The 22,393-nt window shown below is 49.1% G+C and overlaps 1 protein-coding gene across 5 annotated transcripts in view; it reads right to left on the bottom strand.

Moving 5' to 3' along the window:
• The window catches only part of LOC105074573 (plasma membrane calcium-transporting ATPase 4), a 96,630-nt gene extending 74,723 nt beyond the window's left edge, over positions 1 to 21,907 (bottom strand). For all 5 annotated transcript variants that reach the window (XM_074352057.1, XM_074352053.1, XM_074352054.1 and 2 more), the window contains exon 1: positions 21,493 to 21,907. The gene's annotated coding sequence lies outside the window, so the exon portion shown is untranslated. The remainder of the gene's footprint in view (positions 1 to 21,492) is intronic.
• Between the last annotated feature and the right edge of the window lie 486 nt (positions 21,908 to 22,393).

Below are 22,393 nucleotides of genomic sequence, written 5' to 3'. Positions count from 1 at the left end.
TATTCACATCATTCAGCTGGCAAAAATTTAAAAGTCTGATGATACCAGGTATTTGACAGGACATGGACCAACAGCATCTCTTACACTTTACTGGTAGGGGCAAAACCACTACAACCATACTGGGAAACAATCTGTCATTATATTGTAAAATTGAACATTCATAGGCCAAAACCTAGTAATTCCCGTCTGAGATTTTTATCTAGGAGAGACTTGCACAGGAAACATGAACAGGAAAGTTTATGGCAATACTCTTCATTATGGTGAAAAAGAGTGATATCTTCACTAATGGAACATTATACAGCGGTGAAAAATGAACGAACCACAGCTACACTCAATAGGGATAAATCTTAGTATTATAATATTGAATGAAAATAAGCAAGCCCCAGAAGGCTGTACACAGTATGTACGTTTAACAAAGACTGTAAAGCAAGATTAAAGAATATATTTGTTTAGACATCCATATGTTTATCAAAAGAATGGTAAACACAAAATTCCATATACTGGTTGGGATGGGTGATAAGGTGAGGTGACAGGCTAGAAAGGGCTTATAGGTGGATGCAAAATATGGTAGTGATCTCCTTTTTTGGATTGAGTGGTGAGTTCAGGTGTCTTCATCAGGCTATTAAAATACATAAATAACTTAAATAAATAAGTAGCAAAAGAGAGAGGCACATAAACCAGTGAAGAAAATGTATCATGAACCATGGATTTTGATTCATCCAATTTGTACACTTGAGAAATAAAAGAAAAAGACAGAGCTAAAGATAAGAGAGAGGAGAAGAAAGAAAAGAAGAGAAGAAAGAAAAACAGGTTTCCACTATTTCTGCCAGCAACATTTTTCGATCTGCATGATCAAAGATAGTCATGGATCCACCAAAAGTTAGCAAGACTCTTAAATGAGAACTCTTATTGTCAATTTCATGGTTGAAAATCGCCATTTAGCAACGTCCTCAATACACTGCATGTGACCATATTAATAAGAACGCAACAACCAACTTAGACATTCTGATTTTCTGGTTGGAGCGGCGGGGCAGGTAGAGGTGGGAGTAAAGGGAAGCAGGGCAGAGGGGCCAATCTGCGTTATTCCTCCAGGGACCAGAGAGCCAGAAGTGGAGAGCAGCACAGAAGGAAGGCGGGGGGAGAAGTCAGCAGCAACCCTGTCCCCCGCTTTGGGTGGGGAAAGGTAGGGAGATGCATTCAAGGAAGGGAGACTCGCAGTTAGCACCTGGGGGCATACGGCTAAGCGCCAGTTTCCTCTTGGATCCAAAGTAAAACAAATCGGGGAGAACAGAATCCTAACCCCGTTCCGCTGAGACTTCCTGGTTCCTCTTGCTGCCACCAACCCCACTCAGACAGGGAGCTCTAGGCTTTGGGCTCCGAAGGCCAGAGCTGAGCTGCCCGAGCCTCCAGCCGGCACGAGGGCCCCGGCGATGGCCCCCCGCCCCGCTGCCCACCGCCTCTGCCCCGTGGGAGGGCGGGCGGGGCCCCGGGGTGGCGGCTCTCCGTGGCTCCCGGGCCTCCCCTTCCGCTAGGCGGGCCGCCCGGCTCCGCGACCGCCTCGCCCTGGCCCTGGCCCTGGCCCTCGCCCTCGCCCGGGGCCGGCCAGGTTCCGACGCGTCCGGGCAGCTCGGCTCCCAGCGCGGCCCGGCCCCTGCCCCCGGGGCCCTGAGAGCACTGGGGCCATAAATGCCGCAGCCCTTTTTTCCAAGTCTGGCTCCTCCGCAGCAAAGCCCGGAGAAGATGGGGGCGGCTCCACCCTGCAGCCCGCGATTGTTCACGGGGCGGGCAGTGACTCATCAGTGCCCGGCAGGCCAGGCAGCCCCCCCGTTCCTCCCCTAGGACCCTCGTCCTCGCCGCGCCACACCCCGGGGAGGCATCTCCACCCTTCAGCCCCGGGAGGCTGCGGGAACCCTTCCAGTTCTCACCCCCGCCCTTCACCTGGCCTCCCGAACACCCCGAGCGCTACACCCCGTGGTTTCCATGGCTCAGCCGGCTTCTCCGCAGTTTCCTCCGGAGAGCCCCGTCCCTGCGCCGCCGTGGCCCCTGGCACAGCCCCAGCTCCCCACTTTGCCTGGCACGCACGCGTCTTGAATGTTGATTATCAGCGAGTGCATGTCAGAGGACACGGACAAAAACTGGGGTGATTTCTGAGATGTCAAGCATGAAAGACACTTTACATCCCCGCGGAAGAGAAGGCTGTGGCAAATCTGAGGCTTTAACACAGGACATTACAGTGCAGACAGAATGAATGATCTCATTAGTCCTCACTCAGCAGCGCTGGGATGCCGGAGAGGTAAATTGGGCCCCCCCCCTCCTACATACGTGGGGAACCTGAGCCCTAGAGGAGAGAGTGGAGTGTGACCTGGTCGGAGTACAAGGCGGGACCATGTGGATTCCTGGGACTCAATTTTTCTGGTCTGTAAAATTGCGGGAGTTGACTTACGGCCCCTTCTAGTTCTGGTATAATGGGATTCTAGGACTTCTAGTCTTAAACACTGGCTCATCTCAAGGTCCACTGGAGCACCTCTGAGCTCTAATCTTCACACATGTCCAGTGCTTTAACTTTTCAAAACGATTTAGATTCCACACTCTCACCCCAGATTAGCTAATAACAATCCTCAAACGAAGGAGAAATGAGGAAACTGAGGTTCAGAGGAAAAGGGACTTGCTCAAGGTCACGCTGCTAGCTAGTGGCATGATCAAGAGTGGAACTCAATTATAAGGGGGCTCTTCTAACGCCTCAAGAGTCCCAGCGTTTTCATCCACTTTAAGCAAGTCATTCACGGGTGCTGGGATTCATCCTCCTCCTATAGCATGGAGAACCTACCCTACCCAAGAAAGAGGGTTCAAATGAGTGAGGAGAGGCTTCCCCATTCAAGAATCTTCATAAATTGTAATCTATATGTTTGTAGGCACTCTGTGTTGTACAATGCACTTTCGCATCCATTATCTCATGTGATTCTTGTGATAACCCTGTAAGGCACTCAGAATTATATTACTTGATATTTTAAGGAGGCTAAAAAGGCTGAAGCTTAGCAGTTAGGTGACACATGCAAGGATAACACCCAGTTTATTATCTTCCTGTGTTATGGCAGGAGGTTCTGGAGTAACCACTAGAATAATGAAGATTCCTCTAGCTTCATAATGGAAACCCAAAGCATCTCCCTAAGATGGCCTAGGAATGAGGAAGGTACAGGGCTGAAACCGCCCTGTGGCCCAGGGGCAGAGTACAGGCAGAGTGGTGGAAAGCTTCCCCAGAGTCACACAGGGAAGTAGTAGCAGCTCACGGGTGAACCCAAGACTTCACGTCCCAGCCCTTAAGTCTGCACTGAACATGAGCCAGCATTCTTTGGACAAGTTTATATCTGTCACGGAGGTCACCAAGACTCTTTGTCACTCTCGGATTTATAAGAGCTGGTTGGTGCAACCTCTAAGAGGCTGGCATCTCACGCTGTCATTCCAAAGCATCCTAACTGCTAAGGAGTGTAGAGTCGCCTACTGAAAGCACAGGCACCCTGTCTCCATCATATATACCAGACCCTGTCTTTGTCCCCACCCTACATTTGCTAATTTTCTTCCGGGTGGTACCAGCCTCTTTCTCCTCCTAACTCCTTTCTCTCTGCCCCTCCCTGTTCTATTCCTGGATGATTTTTTTGTTTGTTTTTTCTTTAAAAATATAGCCCAAGACAAATATGCTCAGCCTCTTTCACATTTAAGAGAATGAAGGCAGGAAAGCCACATGGTTCTTCCCAACCAGAGGCTGGGAGACCCAGCAGAGGAGCCAGCCTCTCTGCCACTCACAGGTTTATAGGAGGCTTGATTTAGGGGTTCCACATCTTCTTCCAGAAAGCCTGGCCCTCAGCTGAGCCTCCGTAAAAGCCACCTTGCCACCGTTTCTAACTCTCACTTCAAACACAAGTTGGCCTGTACCTTCTTGTGGGGTCCAGACACACAGAGGGAGGGAAGGAACCCTGGAAGGCAGCTCAAGGGTTCTAAGCTTTCTCCCCTCTGACCTCTTCATCCCGGGGTCAGAACCCTGTGCCCCGTCCAGGTGGGCACCAGACTTTCAACTTTCAAGGCAAAGGGTGCAGGCATCGGTATCTTTCTTTTCCTTTCAAAAACCACACCAACCTTTCCCCACCCTGGCTGCCTGCTATTACTGGATTCCACGGACCATCCTTGTGACTGACATATGACCAATTCCTTACGATGTAGGAGAATGCTCATGACATAGTATTGGGTAGGGAAAATTTTTGAATCAGAAATTTGATATTCAACGTATTCCCAATTTTGTTTAAAAAAAATGTACAGACTGATTAGGGGAGGCATAGTTCAGTGGTAGAGTGCATGCTTAGCATGCATGAGGTCCTGGGTTCAATCCCCAGCACCTCCATTTAAATAAATAAATAAATAAATAAATAAATAAATAAATAAACAAACAAACAAACAAACAAACAAACAAGTAAATAATGTAATAAATAAAATAAAATAAAATAAAACTTCCTAATTAGAGGCTTCCCAAGAACTCTGCAACAATTCAAAGAAAGCCCAAGAATAAAGTATAAAAATAAGTGAATAAAAGTATAAAAATATGTAAATAAAATAAAAATGTATGGACTCACCTATATATAAAAGAGTAAAAGAGAATACACCAGAATGTTAACAGTTATCGCTGGACTGATGGAAATCTTACTTATCCCTTAAGAAAAGTATGCAAACCAGAAACTATGGAAAGAAGATTCTGTGAGCGGGTATGTAGGGGATGTTCCACTGTTTAGGGTAACAGCAGCGGAGTTGCCTAGGGCCCAGGCAGGATGACTAAGGAGCTGAATGAGAAACAGCTCTGACTTACACTGGGGCACGAGGTAGCTCCCAGTTAGACAAGGGACTTTGGCATCGGCCAGCCCCGGGGAGCCCTGCAGTGCAGCTGTTTACAGCAACAGGTGCACGAGATACGCTGCGCAAGTTAACAGGGGAGTGTGCACTTCGCCAATCTGAATATAGCTAGGATCCTGGATTGCCTCATGTCGTATTTATCCCAATGGTCTGACCTATTTGGTGCCAAAAACACTAGTAGAGGCTGGACAACAGAAAGGAGTGAAAAGGGAATTGTCACCATTGCCCTGGCTCCCTCGCCCCTCCACAGTGGCCACATAAAGCTACACAGAGGTGGCCCCAGGGAACCTCACAAACTCCCAGCACGGGTCCAAGGAAAAGGAAACAGACACGGGTCCAAGGAAAAGGAAACAGACGAAGGGGGAGCCACCTCTTCACTCCGGGGCCTAGCAATTCTTGGAGGCCAAGTCCCTAAGCTAAGTCTCCTGGCACACGATTTCTTTTCACACCCGTCACCAACCTCCCAGGAAGATCCCCCCTCCCCAAGTCTCTGCCACTTAAGCCCAGCTGAACAAGAGAGGGCTGTTACCCCATCGTAGGTTCCCTTCCCTCCACCCTTAGAGTGGTTTTGTCTTCCCTGTTCTAGGTGTGCAAATTCAAATGCCTACCTGGACCAGGCAGGCACAGGCATGGTGGAAGCAGGCTGGGCACTGGGCAGCAGGGGGAGGAGGAAAGCATACACTTGTCTGAATGGGCAGCAGTGACTTAGCTCCTGCTAACCGTTACCATGGCAAAAAGGTAGGCCAGTATTGTCAGAGCTTCAGATTTTTGAGAAGCAAGAAAACTTGGACTTCTATGGGAAATCTTATTTTAAAAATTTGGTAACCAGCTATAATTAATCTGCAGGGTTGTTTAGGTAGGAGGGGGCAGAGAATTTGGGAGTTGAAATGTCCCTGAAGTATATTTAGGCCAAACTATTCATTTTATACATGAACAAATGGAAGCCTAGATTTAGTGATTTCTCCAAAGTGATACAGCAACTTAAATGGTTTAAAATCCCAAGTCTCCCAACTTCTAATCTAGAACTCGTTCCTCTAGACCACCTGCGTGTCACTTAGGAGGCCTTTGCCACTAGTCAGCATGAGGTGACGAAGTGCTGAACAGGGATGGTGACCCTAGGAGGAAGAAGGTAAACTTTGCTGGGATCTTGACTCTAATTTTAAAAAGTTCTGTTTCTTTAGGTGAGGAGGGTATAGCTTAGCGGTAGAGCACATGCTTAACATACACAAGGTCCTGGGTTCAATCGCCAGCACCTCCTCTAAAAATAAATAAGTAAACCAAATTAACTCCCCCATATGAAAATAAATTAAAATTCTTGTTTCTTTATTCAGCTGTTCATCCATCCATCCAATGCTTACTGATGATCATTCCCTGAACCACGGACTGTGCTAAACACAGATGACTAAGGCACCACTCCTCCCTTCAAGTAGCTCACAGGCTGTGTGGGCTGGGCTGATGCTATAGCCATGACCCACTGACAAGCTGATGCATCCCGGCAACTAACCCACATTGCTATAGGCCTGCCCCCACGAACTCAGTTAATGCTCACGTGCTCACTTCTGAGAGCATCTCCCATCATTGGATGCCATCCCTGAGAAACTGGGAGGGGGCTGGAGAATCTCAGAGAGCCGGGAGCACTTAAGTCATCCACAGGAAGCAGGAACAAGAACCCAGGCTCTCACTGCCAGGCCCCTTCCAGCTCTGGGAGGGCAAGTTCTGGTTCATGCATTAGCTTGGCCAAGCTGCCACTTCATAGCAGCTAATGGTTCTGTGCGGGTGTGTAGAGGGCAGAGAGGAGGAGACCCCAGACTAAGACTCTCCTGCCTGTTTATCAAGTAGCCTGCTCACTTCCAGTGGCAGCTGGTAGATGATCTGGTGACCAAATAGCAACAACATCCTTGGGCGTCAGCTTCTGCAAGCAAGTAGAGCATCGTCACCTGGTCTGGCTCCCTGCATCAGCAAGAGATTTCCCAGCATTTGGCTCTTACAGCATCTATCTCCCGGGGGAGGATTGCAGGGCAGGATGAAACAAGGTGAGGTGACTGCAGCTCTCCACCTGCCATTGCCTTATTTTGCCAGGACTCTTGTGCAAATATCAAACACAGTCTTGGAACTGGCACCAAGAGGGTATAACCTGCCATGTGCAAACAGTGGGGATCCCTGGTCAACCCCCGCAGCCCTTTGGTGGAGAGTTGCAGGAAGCTAGGGCCTCTGGGCCTTTCAGTTACTGGGAGACAATGGACTGTGACCCTTTTATAAATGTACTGAGCCCAAAGGGTAGCAGAGAGTGGAGCAGACAGGTAGGTTCATGCCGGGATCCATGGAGGAGGAAGGGAGAACTGGAGGGAAGGGAGAGGAAACATTAAAATTCAATTAACACCTCCAATGTTCGTAGCAGCACTATTTACAATAGCCAAAACATGGAAACAGCCTAAATGTCCATCAACAGGTGACTGGATAAAGAAGATGTGGTATATTTATACAATGGAATACTACTCAGCCATAAAAACCAACAACATAATGCCATTTGCAGCAACATGGATGCTTCTGGAGAATGTCATTCTAAGTGAAGTAAGCCAGAAAGAGAAAGAAAAATACCATATGAGATTGCTCATATGTGGAATCTAAAAAACAAAAACAAAAACAAACAAACAAAAACAAAGCGTAAATACAGGACAGAAATAGACTCATAGACAGAGAATACAGACTTGTGGTTGCCAAGGGGGGTGGAGGGTGGGAAGGGATAGACTGGGATTTCAAAATTGTAGAATAGATAAACAAGATTATACTGTATAGCACAGGGAAATATACACAAAATGTTATGACAACTCAGAGAAAAAAATGTGACAATGAGTGTGTATATGTCCATTAATGACTGAAAAATTGTGAACACTGGAATTTGATACATTGTAAAATGTTTATAAATCAATAAAAAATGTTAAAAAAATAAAAAAATAAAAATAAAAATAAATTCAATTAACACCTATTATAAGCCAGGCCCTCAGAACACATATCACTCTTTATTAATGTATTATACCCATTTTCAGAGAAAATTGAGTCTGGTCACATGGAGAATTTGTCCATGGTCCCATGGCTGGCAAGGCAGACTGGAACCCAGTTCCATTTGACTCTCCCAAATCTGGGATTGAGAAGGCTGTCTGGGTGATTGAATACACAGGGCACTGCTATAGAGAAAGGCATGGGAAAAGATTCAGGATTTGGTAAACTCTGAGCCCTGGGGCTGAAAACCCAATGGAAATTAGCATTCTTTTCTCTAGGGATAGAGGACCTTGGCATCCTATTTCCTGTTCTAGCAGGTAGATTTTCCAGTATTTCAGAAATCTCCTTTCACCTGCTCCCTTCACAGGGCTAAGTGTCTGAGGTCAGGTGTACAAGACAAGAAATACAGCTAGAGCCATACTTTCCTTTAGACTCTTCCGTGTTGAGGGGTTGTTCTGAATGTCTCCCATCAAAGTAGGCTGTGGGAGGTGAGTGGGGATCAGAGGTACACCTAGAGGGTTCCCCCAGTTATTCCAGTGGCCTATTCTCCAACAGTTAGAATATTACCATTTTTTCTCTGACTGTGGAAAGCCAAGAGTACAGAAGATGATAAAACAAAATCTAAGGCGGGGGGGTGTAGCTCAGTGGTAGAGCACATGCTTAGCATGCAAGGGGTCCTGGGTGCAATCCTCAGTGCCTCCATTAAAAAAAGAAAAAACAAAACAAACAAACAAACAAAAAACAATATCTACTCAATGATTTTTTACTGAGCACTCACTATGTGCCATGTACCATTCCAGGTGCTTCTGATGTACCAGTGAACAAAAAGACTTGGAACCTTGCCCTCATGGAATATACATTCCAGCAGAATCAATGTAAAATAGTCTTCATTTGGTGAGTGTTGGTTAACAGAAAGGCCTTGCTGTCAGACAGGCCGGGGTCAAGTATGGGCCCAACCCTAACCAGCAGGAGGACCTCTAGGCAAGCTACTTAGCCCACTGATTAGCTTTCTTATCTGTAAATTGGAGTCAATGACTGTTGGAGAGACATTGTTAAGGATGAAAGGTAATGTACAAAAAAAGGCCTGGCATATAGCAGGGCTCAAAATGGTATTCTTATTTTTCCAGGCCCAGCTGAATGTACAGATTCTGGGATAACTCCCAGCTCTTTTTTTTTTCCATTGAAATTGAAGTATAGTCAGTTACAATGTGTCAATTTCTGGTGTACAGCATAATGTCCCAGTCATGCGTATACACGTATATATTCGTTCTCATATTCTTTTCATGCTGTCTTATTTAGGGGCTGCAAACGGCATCATCTTCACAATGTCCTGAGGGCAAGGCTGGTGCAGTAAAAAGCATACTCGGGTTTGCATCCACCCAAAGTCACGGGTGTCCCCTCCAGAAACACCTGTGCACACCTGTAGCCCCTGTTGAAGGGACAGGCCTGGGTGGGTATGTTTAATTAATCCACACTCCCCTCAAGCAGGGGTGGACATCGGACCCAAGCTGGAAAGCAGCCGCTCTTGCTATTTGGACTGAGGAACTGAGTGAATTTACTTTGGAGAGCTAGGCAGGAAGGTCACACAGATGTGCAGACCGAGCCTGCTGCCTGGTTAACCACAATGGGCGCTGCACACGTGGACAAGGGAGCAGAGAAGAGGGGGCTCACAGTCCCAGAGAAAGACACAGTCTGCACGGGGCGACACTCCCGATGCTAAATTATGTGTTATTTCTCTGTAATCTTCTAATAAATCCCCTTTTTACTTTTGCTTCTTTGAGTTGATTCTGTTCTGCCACCAGACGAACTCTAGGACAAATCCAGTACCTGTCTCAGAAGGTGGTGGTTATGACATAATTTGAAAGCGGCTGATATTTAGTTGACATTCAATAAATGCTGTTGATCTTTCCATGTTCTTGTCAACCAGTCAGTCATTCAGCAACGGAAAGGGGAAATTCAAAAACGGGCTAGAGTAGGGTTAGACCTCAGCCTTATGTTTTATGAACATCTTTATTCATCTGTACAATGAAGATAATGTTAGCATTGACTTCATTGTCTGCTGAGAATATTAAATGAGATAATCCAAGTTGAATACCGAGCAATTAGTGAATGTAACCTTGGACTATTTCCATTATTGTTTTTATTATTTATGATGCAGTAAGTGTTGTGTTAGGTCTTGATCTAGGCAAGGAGAGGACACAGAGCAGGATCTGGAGTGGACAGTGAGAGAACAGAGAAGGATGTGCTGGAAAGTGGGGTCAAAGGGCTGGGCAGTAAAGAGAAGGGACTGAAACTCGAACTGGAGACCGAGAAGAAAGGCAGCGTTTATGCAATGCTTTCATCTACCATATCTCATTTGTCCATCACAACACTCCATAGGGTAGATAAGGAAAGGCACTTTACAGATGGGAACTCAGAGGCTCAATAAAGATGCATACAACGTGTACCAACCAAGTCTAAATCCGCTCTTCTATCCTTCAATATCACACTGTCTGTGGAAAGTAGGGTGCAAGGGCTAAAGTGAGGATTGGAGGGGAAACTGGAGGATTTCTCCAGAAGTTTATTTTTTCATTCCAAGGTTCCATTCAGAGCCCTCTGCAACAGAATTCCCGGCAACAGAATGTCTCTGCCCCATCAGATTCAGGGGCTCCAGAACATAAGCAAGGGGTTGCAAAGTCGGACAACACTGGGATGCCAGCCCAAGGACGGGATACACTGTGCTGGAGGAACACCCACCCAGCTTCAGCACCAAGCCCTGGCCTGGGAGGAGGCTTCCTCTGGCAAAGGACGAGGGCAAGTCCTTCACCATCAGGCCACAGTCTCACTGGCTGCACATGGGCTGCCCTGCAATGGTCTCCAAGGCCCCTCCCAGCTTAATCCTGTCTGGAATCTATGCCTTATCTTCCTGAGGGCAGGGCTTAACGGTATTCTCCAAGGACACAAATGCAAGTTCCCTGTAACAGCTGCTGCAATCAGGGCTTGCTGGGAGCACCCAGGCTCAGGACACGTGTCCTTGAGCTGAAAGGAGGCGATTCTTAGACCTTCCCTGCCTTCTAGGTAACCGCTTCTCCCCCAGTCCTACGCAGCGCCTGGCACACAGTCTGTGCTTACTTTGGGTCTGCTGAATGAACAAATGAATACATGAACAAGCAGATGAATGACAGTCTGGCTCTGGGAATAAAATCGACGGGCACTGTCCCATTACAGTGGCCCAGCCCTGCTGATGCTCAGTCCCCAAACCAGATCTCCACCACCAACCTGGGTCAGTCAGCCACCGGTGAAGGAATGAAGGGCAGAGGCGCCCTGCCTCCTTCCTCCCTCTGACTTTCAGACTGGCCACACACCAGGGATAGGGCGGGGTTAGGGGCACCCAGGCAGGAGGAAGGCCCTGCCCTCCCCTTTCCAGGACTCCTGCTTCCCCTCTCAATTACCCTGCTTCTTCCAGCTCAAGGCCCAACTGGCTGGGAGCGGCTGGGAGAAGGACCAAGAGAAGAAACCCAGGTCCATTAGGAGCTACACAGTGATGAGGGTGGTGCCAAGACTGCTTCTCCTTTGCATTTTCTCTAGCGCTAATGACCTTAATTGTTAATCATAGCAGCAACAATAGCAACACAGCACAGCACTTTTATGGTTTCTAGCCTCTCTCTTCCAAAATGATTCTAGCACACGAGGTCATCCTGCTGCACATTATCCCTGGAGGGGCTGGAATAAGTCTCCCTGTCACGTGGGTAGAGAAATTTGGGTACTGAGGAGGTTTGGCATTGATCTGGGTCACACAGTGATGCAGTGAGGGGGTCAGGGGCCCCGTCACGGACTCGGAGTGGGGAGAACTGGGCTCTAGCTCTTGCCCGGCCTCCAACCAGTCTGGTGTCCTTGGGCAAGTCTCTAGGTTTTATTTTTCTCACTTGTGATAAAGGGAAACTGGACCATTTCTCCAACTCTATTCATCTCAAATGCTCTGGCTACCTCCCACCAGCCCAAAGCCTGGTGACCGACATCCCCTGTACCAAGGTCAGAAAGCCCCTGAAGTTTGGACGCTAGCTGTGCCCATCCTAGCATTCTAACAGGTGTCCTATGAGTGCTCCCCACAAAGAAGGCTGTGGTACAGACAGTGGGGAGGAAACATCAAAAAATCACCCTAACGGCCCATGAGCACCAGGAGAGCAGGCAGGCAGGCAGGCAGGCAGCCTGCGGCTGCTGAGGCCAGATGCCATCCTGCTTGAGCCCCGGGTGCTGGCTCAAAAGCTGGAGGCATTCCAGCAGGGGGCGGGGGGAGGGGGGGGCACGGGGCAGGCAGCCTTCCTCACCTGCCTGAGCCTTTGACCCTCTGCAAGGCCAGAAACAGCAGCACAGCCTTTCCTCCCAATGCCCCTCCGCCATCAAATCTATTTCTCTCCTCATTCAAATCCTGTTTGGCAATCACCACCTCCAAGAATAATCTGCAGGTGAGCCTGTCAAATTCTGGTCCCCACATTCCTACCAACACTCCTTCAGCTCCCAGCATCACTAGGTCGTATGTCCCTGTGCCAGATGAGGCTTCAAGTGTGTGTCCCAGCTCTTTCTGCCACTAGATGGGGGAAAGAATAGGGTGGGTATTTTCTGTTTCTCTCCTTCTTCGTTTCCTCCATCCTCAGCTCCCAAGATGTGAAGCAGGGCATTCAGGGCACAGAAATGGTGGGCCATAAATGGACAGAACACTCCTCTCTACCCGTGGGTGGCTGCCCCGGCCAGTAACCAGAAAGGCTAACGCTGAAATCTCAACCAGAGTCTGGACAAGGGCTCGGCCAAAGGGGCCAAAAGTCTGGATTGAGAGGGAGGGCAGGCCAGCCTAGCAGCTGGTGGCTTTACCCAAATTTCTCTACACCCAATCCATTGTTCACACGGAAACCTCATCTCCATCCCACAGCACTGAGTGTAGTTTCTGATTTCCAGTGTCTAATGATGTTAATGTTAAAGTGAACCACATGAAATTGCCTTTTATAGGTCAAAAGCGGTTGCACATTGGCAATTTCGTACGGTCGGACCTGATGACTCTTTGGAGGACCAAGTTCCCTAGGAGACAGTAAATTCCCTGAAGCCTTAGATTTCTGTATCTCGAGCCAATCTTTCTTAGTTTCTGGCTTAGGACACAGCAGAATTGTGGCCTTCGACTGTGTTCAGCAGGTACTTAACTGAACTTTCAGACAGGTGGAGATGGGGAATCTAAGAATCTGTTCTACTCCCAAACCTTGAGGGTATGGCTGTCCACCAGGCAGATCCTTTTGGGTCTCCTTACCTCTGGTCATCCTGGGAAGGGGGATGGAACTCAGCTACAGGCTGTTACATTGTGCTCCATGACATTCCATGGTAAACAGAGTTTGGTTTGGGCATTGAGAGTTTTTCTCTTTTGTAGTAAAGGAGTCTTGAACCAGAGATACCTGTTTGCCCAAGCTTGGTTTCATTTTACAGTGGGGGAGACGAAGGCCCAGAGACATCACCTGCCTCGGTCAAGGTCACACAGCAGTCAGGAGCCCAGATCACCAGTTTTCTGACTCTCAGTCCCGTGTTCCTCTGGCAGGCCTGGCAGTGCTCAAGCACAAACTCCGCCCTGTCTGCCCCCTTCCAACTTCCAGGCTCCCACTCTTTCAGGCTCCCTAAGCAAGATAGAAGGGGAATTGACTAATGGATCAATAGCCCTCTCCTACATGACAAGAGCCCTGAGTTACACAGGGCCTAGCCCCGGGTTTCCAGGGAGAAAAGAGAGAGAGAGAGAGAGAGACAGGCGAGCAGCCCTGGAAATCTGCTCTCTCTCCAGAGCTAGGACCAGGCTGAAGGCAGCGGTGGACAGCATGGTGATTGGGGTCCCTGACAGTACAGCCACTATGCAGTCTCCAGCAAGGGAGGGCTTAGAAGGCCTTGCTCCTTGCTTAGCCCACACATGAAGGCTCAAGCCTGGCACAGCCAGGTTCTCTCAGAATCTCCTAATTACAGCATCCAGAAGGGATGTGAAGCGGGCAGAGCATTTAGCATGCACGAGATCCTGGTTCAACCCCCAGTACCTCCATTAAAAAATAAATAAATAACAATAGCCAAGACATGGAAACAATCTAAATGTCTATCAACAGATGACTGGTCTATTTATACAGTGGAATTCTACTCAGCCATAAAAAAGAATGAAATAATGCCATTTGCAACAACATGGATGGACCTGGAGAATGTCATTCTAAGTGAAGAAAGCCAGAAAAAGAAAGACAACTGCCATATGAGATACTCATATGTGGAACCTAAAAAAAAAAAAAAGACAAATGAACTATTTGCAAAACAGAAACAGACTCACAGACATAGAAAACAAACTTACAGTTACCAGGGAGGGAAGTGAGTGGGAAGGGATAAACTGGGAGTCTGAGATTTGCAAATACTAATATACATATAATAAACAAGAAGTTTCTACTGTACAGCACAGGGAACTGTATTCAACATCTTGTAGTAACTTACAGTGAAAAAGAATATGAAAATGAATATATGTATGTTCCTATATGACTGAGGCATTGTGCTGTACCCCAGAAATTGACACAACATTGTAAACTGACTATACTTCAATAAAACAAATAAATAAATAAACCTAATTATCTACCCCCCTGCCAAAAAATATATAAAATAATACAATACTAAATAAATAAAATATTTTTTAAAAAAAGAAGGGATGTGAAAGGTGGTCAGAAACAACTTCTGGACTATTGATGGATTCCTCCTCTTACCGTCTGGGACCCTCCTCCAAAGGTAGGAGGGTGATCCTGGCCACCCTCTGTCCCTAGGCCCACAGCATGGTGGGGAAAGGCCTGCTTCCACCTGTTGCTCCTGGCCTGGCTGGCCCACCCATCGTGCCCCAGCTGCTCCCACCCACAAGGAAAAGCTGGGGGTTGATGGCAGTGAAGTGAGAATGAAGTCTCCCAGGGAGTGTGCTGTAGGGGAACTGAGAAAAGGCGTCCCTGTGGGTCAGGGGTCAGGGGTCAGGGGGATGAGTGAGAGGAGTCTAGGAACCCTTCCTGGCACAGATTTCTCTCCCCAACATAGTATTCGGAATAATTTCAAATTTGAAAGTTTGAAAAAAAGAGTAGAAAAAGCAACTCCAGACCCTTCACTTCGATTCACCACCTGTCAGCATTTTGTATGCCCCCTTAATGTATATATACGCTCACATTTTTTTTTCCTGAACCATTTGAAAATCACTTGCAGACACTATGCCCCTAAATACTTTTGCTAAATAAAGACATTCTCTTACAAAACCTTTATCATGACCATTAGCACACCTTTCAAAGTTAACAATAACTATACGTCATCTAATATCAATATTAAAGCTTCCCCAGTTGTCCCAAGATGTCTTTTATAGTCTTTTTTCTCTTCTTCTTTTTTTGGACCCAAGATCCAATTAAGGTTTATGCATGGCATTTGGCTATAATGTCTCTTTAGTTTCTTTAAATCTAGACTGGTTTCTGCCTCCCTGTCCTTCTCTTCAAACACCCAGTTTTAATGTTTTTTAAATGACATTCACTGTTTTGAAGTCTCAGTCAGTTGCCATGTAGAATGGCTCTCATTCTGGATTTGTCTTCTGTCTCCTCGTGACTGGATTCATGAACATTTTTGACATGAATACAGGTGAGATGGTTGAACCCTCACCGCACATCAGGAAGAACTAGTGCCAGGTGGTCCCATTACTATGTTTGGCTACTTGGTTACTTGGTCTGAGCTGACTCGTCTCATTGTAAAAACAGGTCTTTCCTTTTGTAAGGCGTACGTAATCACGAGATGGCACATGGAGACCAAACTTCCACCCACTGGTCTTAGCATCCATTAGCAGTAAGTCCAGCCTGAATCAGCTCTTACATTAGGGCTGCAAGCTGGTAAATTAAAAGTTCTGTCATCACTTGTCATCACTTCTACACTTCGTTAGCTGGCATCTATCTGTTAAGGGTATTGTCTCCCTGCTCCTCCCTGTTCCCTTTTATCTGTCAGCACGGATTCACGGAACCTTTGATTCAGTGTCTTACAATCTGTTACTATTAATTCTTTGTGATGTTCAGTGTGTCCCAAATTTGTCCAGTGGCTCCTTTAAGCCAACTCCTATGTCCTTTCGTCAAAGAGTATGTTCCAGCTTTCTGCGATGACATGACTCACTTGCAGTTTCCTAGCCCCACACTTGGAATCAGCCATTTCTCCAAGGAGCACTTTCCTTTTAGTGAGACGTGGTCCTTCGAAATAAAAATCCAGGCACTAAGTGCAATCAGTGCTACTGTATAGTGCTGCTTCTAGACGCTTCTAGACCTCGACGGATAAAGAACCACAGGGTTCTGCCTCACCTTCCCCCATTCCACATTTTTGTCTCTGGTCTTCCATAGTGAAACCCTGATTTCCAAAAATACCAGCATAGTCATTCCTTTGATCTATTCTACAATCAGCAGAAGTTTCCATTTTATGACACCAATACCATAATCAGTAACACATCTAAAAAATAAAGTTCAAGATTTTTTTTGCAATTCTTTTAATCCTTAGAACATAGATTCCACTAAGGATATAGAGTCAGGGCGTTAAACTCAAGAAGTACTTGAATTAATTCTTTTCTTTGTAATATAATCGATATTCAGTTAGGTTCATTGTTTCTGTAATGGTTGGCTTTTAGAGTTCGCTTTTTTCTTTCTTTTGGATCTAATTTAAGTTGTAAATATGTAAAATATTTTGGTTTAAAAATCAAAACAGTCTGAAAAGGTATAATCAGTAAACCTGCACGCCCACCTCTATGTCCTTACCCTGCTTCTGCCCACCTTCTATAGGTAATCATTTTAATTAATTTCTACTTTATCCTTCCTGTGTATATATGTATGTATAAGTAAATTTGCACACACAAAAAACTTATTTCTCCTGTTTTCTTAACCCAAAGGTGGCATACTATATGCACTCTTTTGCTTCTTGCTTTTTTTTTTTTTACTTAATAACATATCCTAGAAATCATGTCATATCAGTTCATAAGGCTCCTACTCATTTGTTTAGGCTGCATAGTATCCCACTGTGTGGATGTGCTGCCACTCATTCAACTGGTCTGCTAAGGACGGGCAGTGATAGTTTCCAATGATTTCCTTTCTTATTACAAATACACCTTAAAGAATCACCTTGTGCACATTTTCTGGATACCTCCTAGAAATAAAACTGTTAGGTAAATGCATATGTTGTTTTGTTAGATATCGTTAACTTCCCCTCCAAGGGGGTTGCACTGGTTTGCGCTTCTGGAATTGATTTTGCAACCCCCGTGGATCTTGCTAGGAGGTGTTCTGAGCTGAGAGTGTCCCCAAGCCTACCTGACAGTCCTTAACCTCCCCACCAATAAACACACTACCCCAAGCTCCCTCTGCCCTAGTGATCTGGCAGGAAGGCAAGCAGAGGGGTCTCACTGATTCCATTCCAGTCCATTTCCCTGAATTATCCCAGAGATTTCTATACTTAACTCGGGAAACCAGAGCAGAGAGAAGCGATGAGGCTGAAAGTTGCAGCCAGGAAAGAACAAGAGTGGGGAGAGGCAGAAGAGAGGAGGGGACCCTCGCCCCTTGACACCCATATTCTTACCTCCCTTTTCTCTGCTTTGGCCTCTCTACGACCTCCCTCCCCCCAGTGCAAATTGCCTCCACCAGCTCCTCCCCAGACTGGGAGCCCTTGGCTCTGGTTCCAACTAGATCCTGCCTGGTTTCCCTCCTCAGTCCATTTTTTTTTCTTTTCGTGGGCTGAACAGAGGACTGGCTTAAGGTGGAAGCAGAAGTCCCCTGTCATTTCTGTTTTAACATGTGAAGAGGAAATAAGTCAGTGGAACAAGAATGGCTCATACAAGGGAAAGAGGAGACAAAGAGACAAGCTGGGAGAGGAAGCCAAGTACAAAACATCCCACATCAGCCTTTTGGACTCCGATCCCAGGGCCTGCTTTATTCCTATGACGCATTCTATAACGTGGAGACATGAGTGGGGAAAAGATGTCATCCCAGTTGACTTGGCCCAGGGGCTCTGCTTCCCTGTGACCCAGAGGCCTTACCTTTCTCATCCCCCCCCTCTCTCTCACCCCTGCCCACCCTGACAGGAGTCAGTGCACGTCTGAGGAGCAGGGAACTGGCTGGGAGGGGAGCCCTGTCTGGGGGTAGGCTGTGGGAAAGAGGTCAGAAGGCAGGAAGAATTTCATCCTTCCATGGAAGGCAGTGAGGCCCAGGGTAGGACTTTTCTCTTCAAGGTCAGATCAAACACCCGGGTCAGTTACAGCAAAGCATACTTCTTAAGGTCCTGGGACCGAGAACGAACATCCTCCCTTCCTCCCTCCAAGACCTGGTGGATCCGGAATGCCCTCGCGGGTAAGTGTCTCTGTGTTCTGGGTCCAAGGCCAGGGGAACAGAAAAAAAGAGAAAGAGGCCCATGGGGGTTACTGAAAGAAGCTAAATTCTTAAGTAAAAGGCAATTTCTTGCAAAATACTCGAATTCCTGACAGGTGGTAGCTAGGTCAGCGCTGGCTGAGCAGCCCAGGACCTCTCTTTTTTCTCAAAACGCTGCAGTCCGTGAGACTGGGGAAGAATACGGTTCCCCGAAATCCTCGCCCAGGGACCTCCGCCCCTCCCCCACACGACCCCGCCCCTTCCAGGTCTCACGCCTCGGGCAAACTCTAATTGCTGCACTTCTGCCCTCTAACTGGGCCCTCCCATTTTGACTTTCTTCTGACACCAAAGACAACAAAGTCTAACAAATCTGACTCAGCCACTCCCTCCCACCATCACTGTGGGAGGGCTTTCACTGTGCTAGGGGGAAACCGAAGACCACAGGGCAAGGTCGGAATCAGCCCGGGATGAGGCGGATGCCCAGATGTTGACTCTCAGGCTCCTCCCTGATGCCACCGCCTTCTTCCAACAAACATGGACTAAGCGCTTTATATCGTCCCCGGCATTGGGCTCCTTGGACTTGACCTTGAATCCAGCCAGGGACACGGGGATGGTAACTGGAAGTGGAAGGGACTGAGGCTCACTCAGCACGGTCCCCCGGAGGCAGGAAAGCTCCGCTGCAGCTCCGAGCGCCCGGTGCCCCGAGTACTCGGGTTCGGGCAGAGCCGGAGGGTGGAGCAAAGCTGCGCGAGGGCTGCGCCCGGGCGGGGCCGCGGGGCCGCCGAGGGGAGGGGGCCCCGCCGAGCGCACGCGGCCCCGCCGAGGGGAGGGGGCCCTGCCGAGCGCACGCGGCCACGGGTTTGCTGCAGCGCCGGCCGGGCGGCAGCTGCGAGGAGATTCCCCCCGGCCGCCCCCAACGCGACTCAAGGCCACGGAAGCAGGCGCCTCGGAGCGCGCTAAATTGGGACCTGGTCCTCGGGGAGAAGCTCTCCCGAACCTACCAGAATCTGCCCTAGGAAGAGCACTGAAAATGGGAGGGCCAGCGGCAGGGATGGCGGGATTATGGGCCCCCCAAATGGGAGGGCGCGGGAGGTGGGGGAGAGGTGTGATTTCGGGGCTGCACCTCTGCAAGATGGTGGCAGGGAGGATGGGGGTCCCGGAGCAGGAGCCAAGAAATGGATTCGCCTCCCTGCCTTTCTCCTGACAAGGGCATGGATCCTGTCTTGGGTCCCCTGCCCACTGGGTAAAGCTTCACTTCCTTCCCGGGCACAATACAGGGAGAAAGGAGCTGTCTGGCCTTGGAGTTCAGGCAGATCAATCATCCAACACCTCAGAATGAAAATGGGTTCCTGTTGCTTCCCCGGCCCCCATTTCTGCTCTCCTCCAAATCTTCTGCTTCCTTCTTTCCAGTTTCTAACCACTTGTCTTTACCACTCCTCCAACCAAACGAGCTCGGGCAGAGGGCAGGTGCTTCCTCCACACCAGCCCCAACCTCCCCAGCTTCAGGTATGGGACCCACCTCCCTAAGTACCCTGCACCGTTCTCCCAAAGCCAGCTCTCCAGGGCACTACCCCTAGCCAACCATGGAGGGAACCCAGCTCACTAGCCATTAGGGCCACCATCTCTTCCTGCCCTCCTCCTCCTTAACCTTCCCCCACTCAGTCCCTCCTGACCCCTGGCCCCTCTCTGTGGCCTGCCCCACCCTAGGATGACCCAGGGCTCTTCCCTTCCTTCCTTGTGAGACAGAGGGCCTGGAGCTGAGGGCGACTTGGGGGGGAGGGCTCCAAATAGGAAGGGCAAGAAGGGGCAGCTCTGGGGAGAGGCTCAAGGTGGGAGGAGAGGATCTTAAGACTTCCCGACAGACACCGCACCCAGTGGAGGAGGTGGCGAGGTTGAGAGGGATTTTTACTTCCCCTCCCCCAGAGGTGTCAGTCAAGTGCCCGCCTATTTCTTCGGCAGAGAGCCCCCCACCAGGCTGGCTGGCGCCAATATCTGTCTGCAAGTTATTGTAAGTCCAGCAGGAATGCTCAGGAGGGTGGTGCCTCTGGCCAGCAGAGTACCCACTCTCTCCCAGGATGTGGCTGGCCCCTCCCGCATCCTCCACACCCAGCAAGAGAGAAGCGATGGGTCCTTCAGTGAGATGGAGGAGTGTGTGAGGCTGGACTCGCCTGGGGAGGATGCCAGCCGGCCTCCTCCACCCCAAGAGCGAGCCAAGTATTTGAGTGAGTGTGTGTGTGTGAAGGAAGAGCAAAAGGGACAATCCCAGCCTTAATTTCTAGCTCTTCAGCAAGACAGCTCGGTGGCCCAAGACACTCAGGGACCCTCCCGAGGATGCCTATGGCCAACCTCCAACCGCCAAACACTCACCAGCCCCACAGTCACCAGCCTTAACACTGCAAACTTTCCAACTTCACCCCTTCCCTTTCTCCTCTTTGGGACCAGCGATGTATGGGGCGGTGCCCTCAGAGATACTCGTACAGTTGGTTCTTGACGCCCCACACACACTCAAACAACAGCCTTTGGAGGGAACTCCCAGCTTTTTCCACAGCTAATTATAGACGTGAAAGTCTGAGGACGTTTTGCAAGCGGCAGAGAGAATCTGCTGAGGTTTCTCTATCAAAAGAAATTTAACTTGTGCACGCCCCTTCCTCAACCCCCACCAACTTCTCCGAGCTCCTACCTCCACCCACCCCCCACTGAGCCCCTCTCTCGGTCCCCACTGCGGCTCCTCCTTCCTGTTGAAGATTTCCTACTCAGTTTTTTTTTTTTCCATCTCTCTTTGGGGCTTTCAAGAAAGGGAACAGACGCGGAAAATATTTTTGCAACAGTTTTCCATTCTGCGTCTCATTACCAAGCCAAGGGGGAGGGGGAGGGCAGGAACGGATGGGGAAAATAAATCCTTTTTCCAAAAGCTCAGTTTGGGTATGAAAAATACAGTCCCTCCACTTCCCTACCACCACAGCCCAGGAATGACAAAAACTAGGGGGGAAAAAAATAAATCACTTGTTTGATTATACGGTTTCTCAGAACTGAGAAAACAGTCTTTAACAAATCTGTGCACACGCACACATACACGCGTGCACACACCACCCCCCGAAACCCAGTCCCAAGAAATACACTAGGGAAGAGCAAATTCAGGGAGTTTCAGAAGCCATGGAGAGAAAAGAAAGAAACTAAGTTTGCAAATCAAGATTCAATTCATTCTCTGCAATCCTACCTCTCTTTCCAGCAAAGATCCAGGCTTCTCCGCGCGGGACTCTCCCTCCGGGTTTGCGTGGATAGGCGTAGGGTAGGGATGGCCACCCACCGGTCTCCCCAGTGTGGCCACCACGCCGGAGATGCTGGCTGGTCTCTCCTGCCTTCCCAGCTACGGCCCGGGAGTGGGCTGGGTCTCCTCCCCCGGCCCTCCCAAAGGGAAGGACCTCTCAGGCTCCTGAAGAAACGGGCGCGGGGGAGCCGGCGGCTGTCTCCGACCTTGCTCTCTTCAGAGGGCTTATTCCCCAGGAGGTTCGTGCCCCCCAGCCCGCCCCTTCAACTCCCGGCTTTAGACGGTCTCCACAGCAGAGCTTTCTTAAGAAAATGCTCCTCACGGCAAGGGCTCCCGCCAACTCGGGCCGGGCTCCAGCACACGGGCTCGGCCGGGCGGGAGGAGAAGGGGGAGGAGCGAGGGCTGGGGTGGGGGTGGGGCTTGGCGGGGGGCCGGACCATTACTCCACCGTTAAGGTGGCCCGAGGGCGAGCCGCCGCCGCTTCCTGGTTTGTTAAGGAGGAATGGGAAAAGAAGGAGAGGAATCCTCTTTTCTGCGGGGGTTTCCTCCCCGCCCTTGCTCTTGACCGTTGAAAGGAAAGTCGGGTGGGGGGTGGGGGTGGGAGGGGATGCGGGTGGCGGTATTCAACGGTTGCTGGGTGGAGGGGAAAAGGAAGCTTCTGCAGGCAGCTGGTTTCCCGCAGCTCCTCTCAACCTCTTACTCGCTTAAACCCAGGACCCAGAAACCCAAGGTGTCTGCGGAAACTTGTACCATCTCCTGCCACCCTCCCGCCCCTGTCTGAATAGGGGGCTCACTGGAGGAAGAGAAGGAGTTGCTTTGGGTGCATCCGCCCTGGGCAGCTTGCTTATAC

This window comes from Camelus bactrianus, chromosome 23, assembly GCF_048773025.1.
Source record: "Camelus bactrianus isolate YW-2024 breed Bactrian camel chromosome 23, ASM4877302v1, whole genome shotgun sequence".
Taxonomy (NCBI): domain Eukaryota; kingdom Metazoa; phylum Chordata; class Mammalia; order Artiodactyla; family Camelidae; genus Camelus; species Camelus bactrianus.
This window is presented reverse-complemented; position numbering and strand designations above follow the sequence as displayed.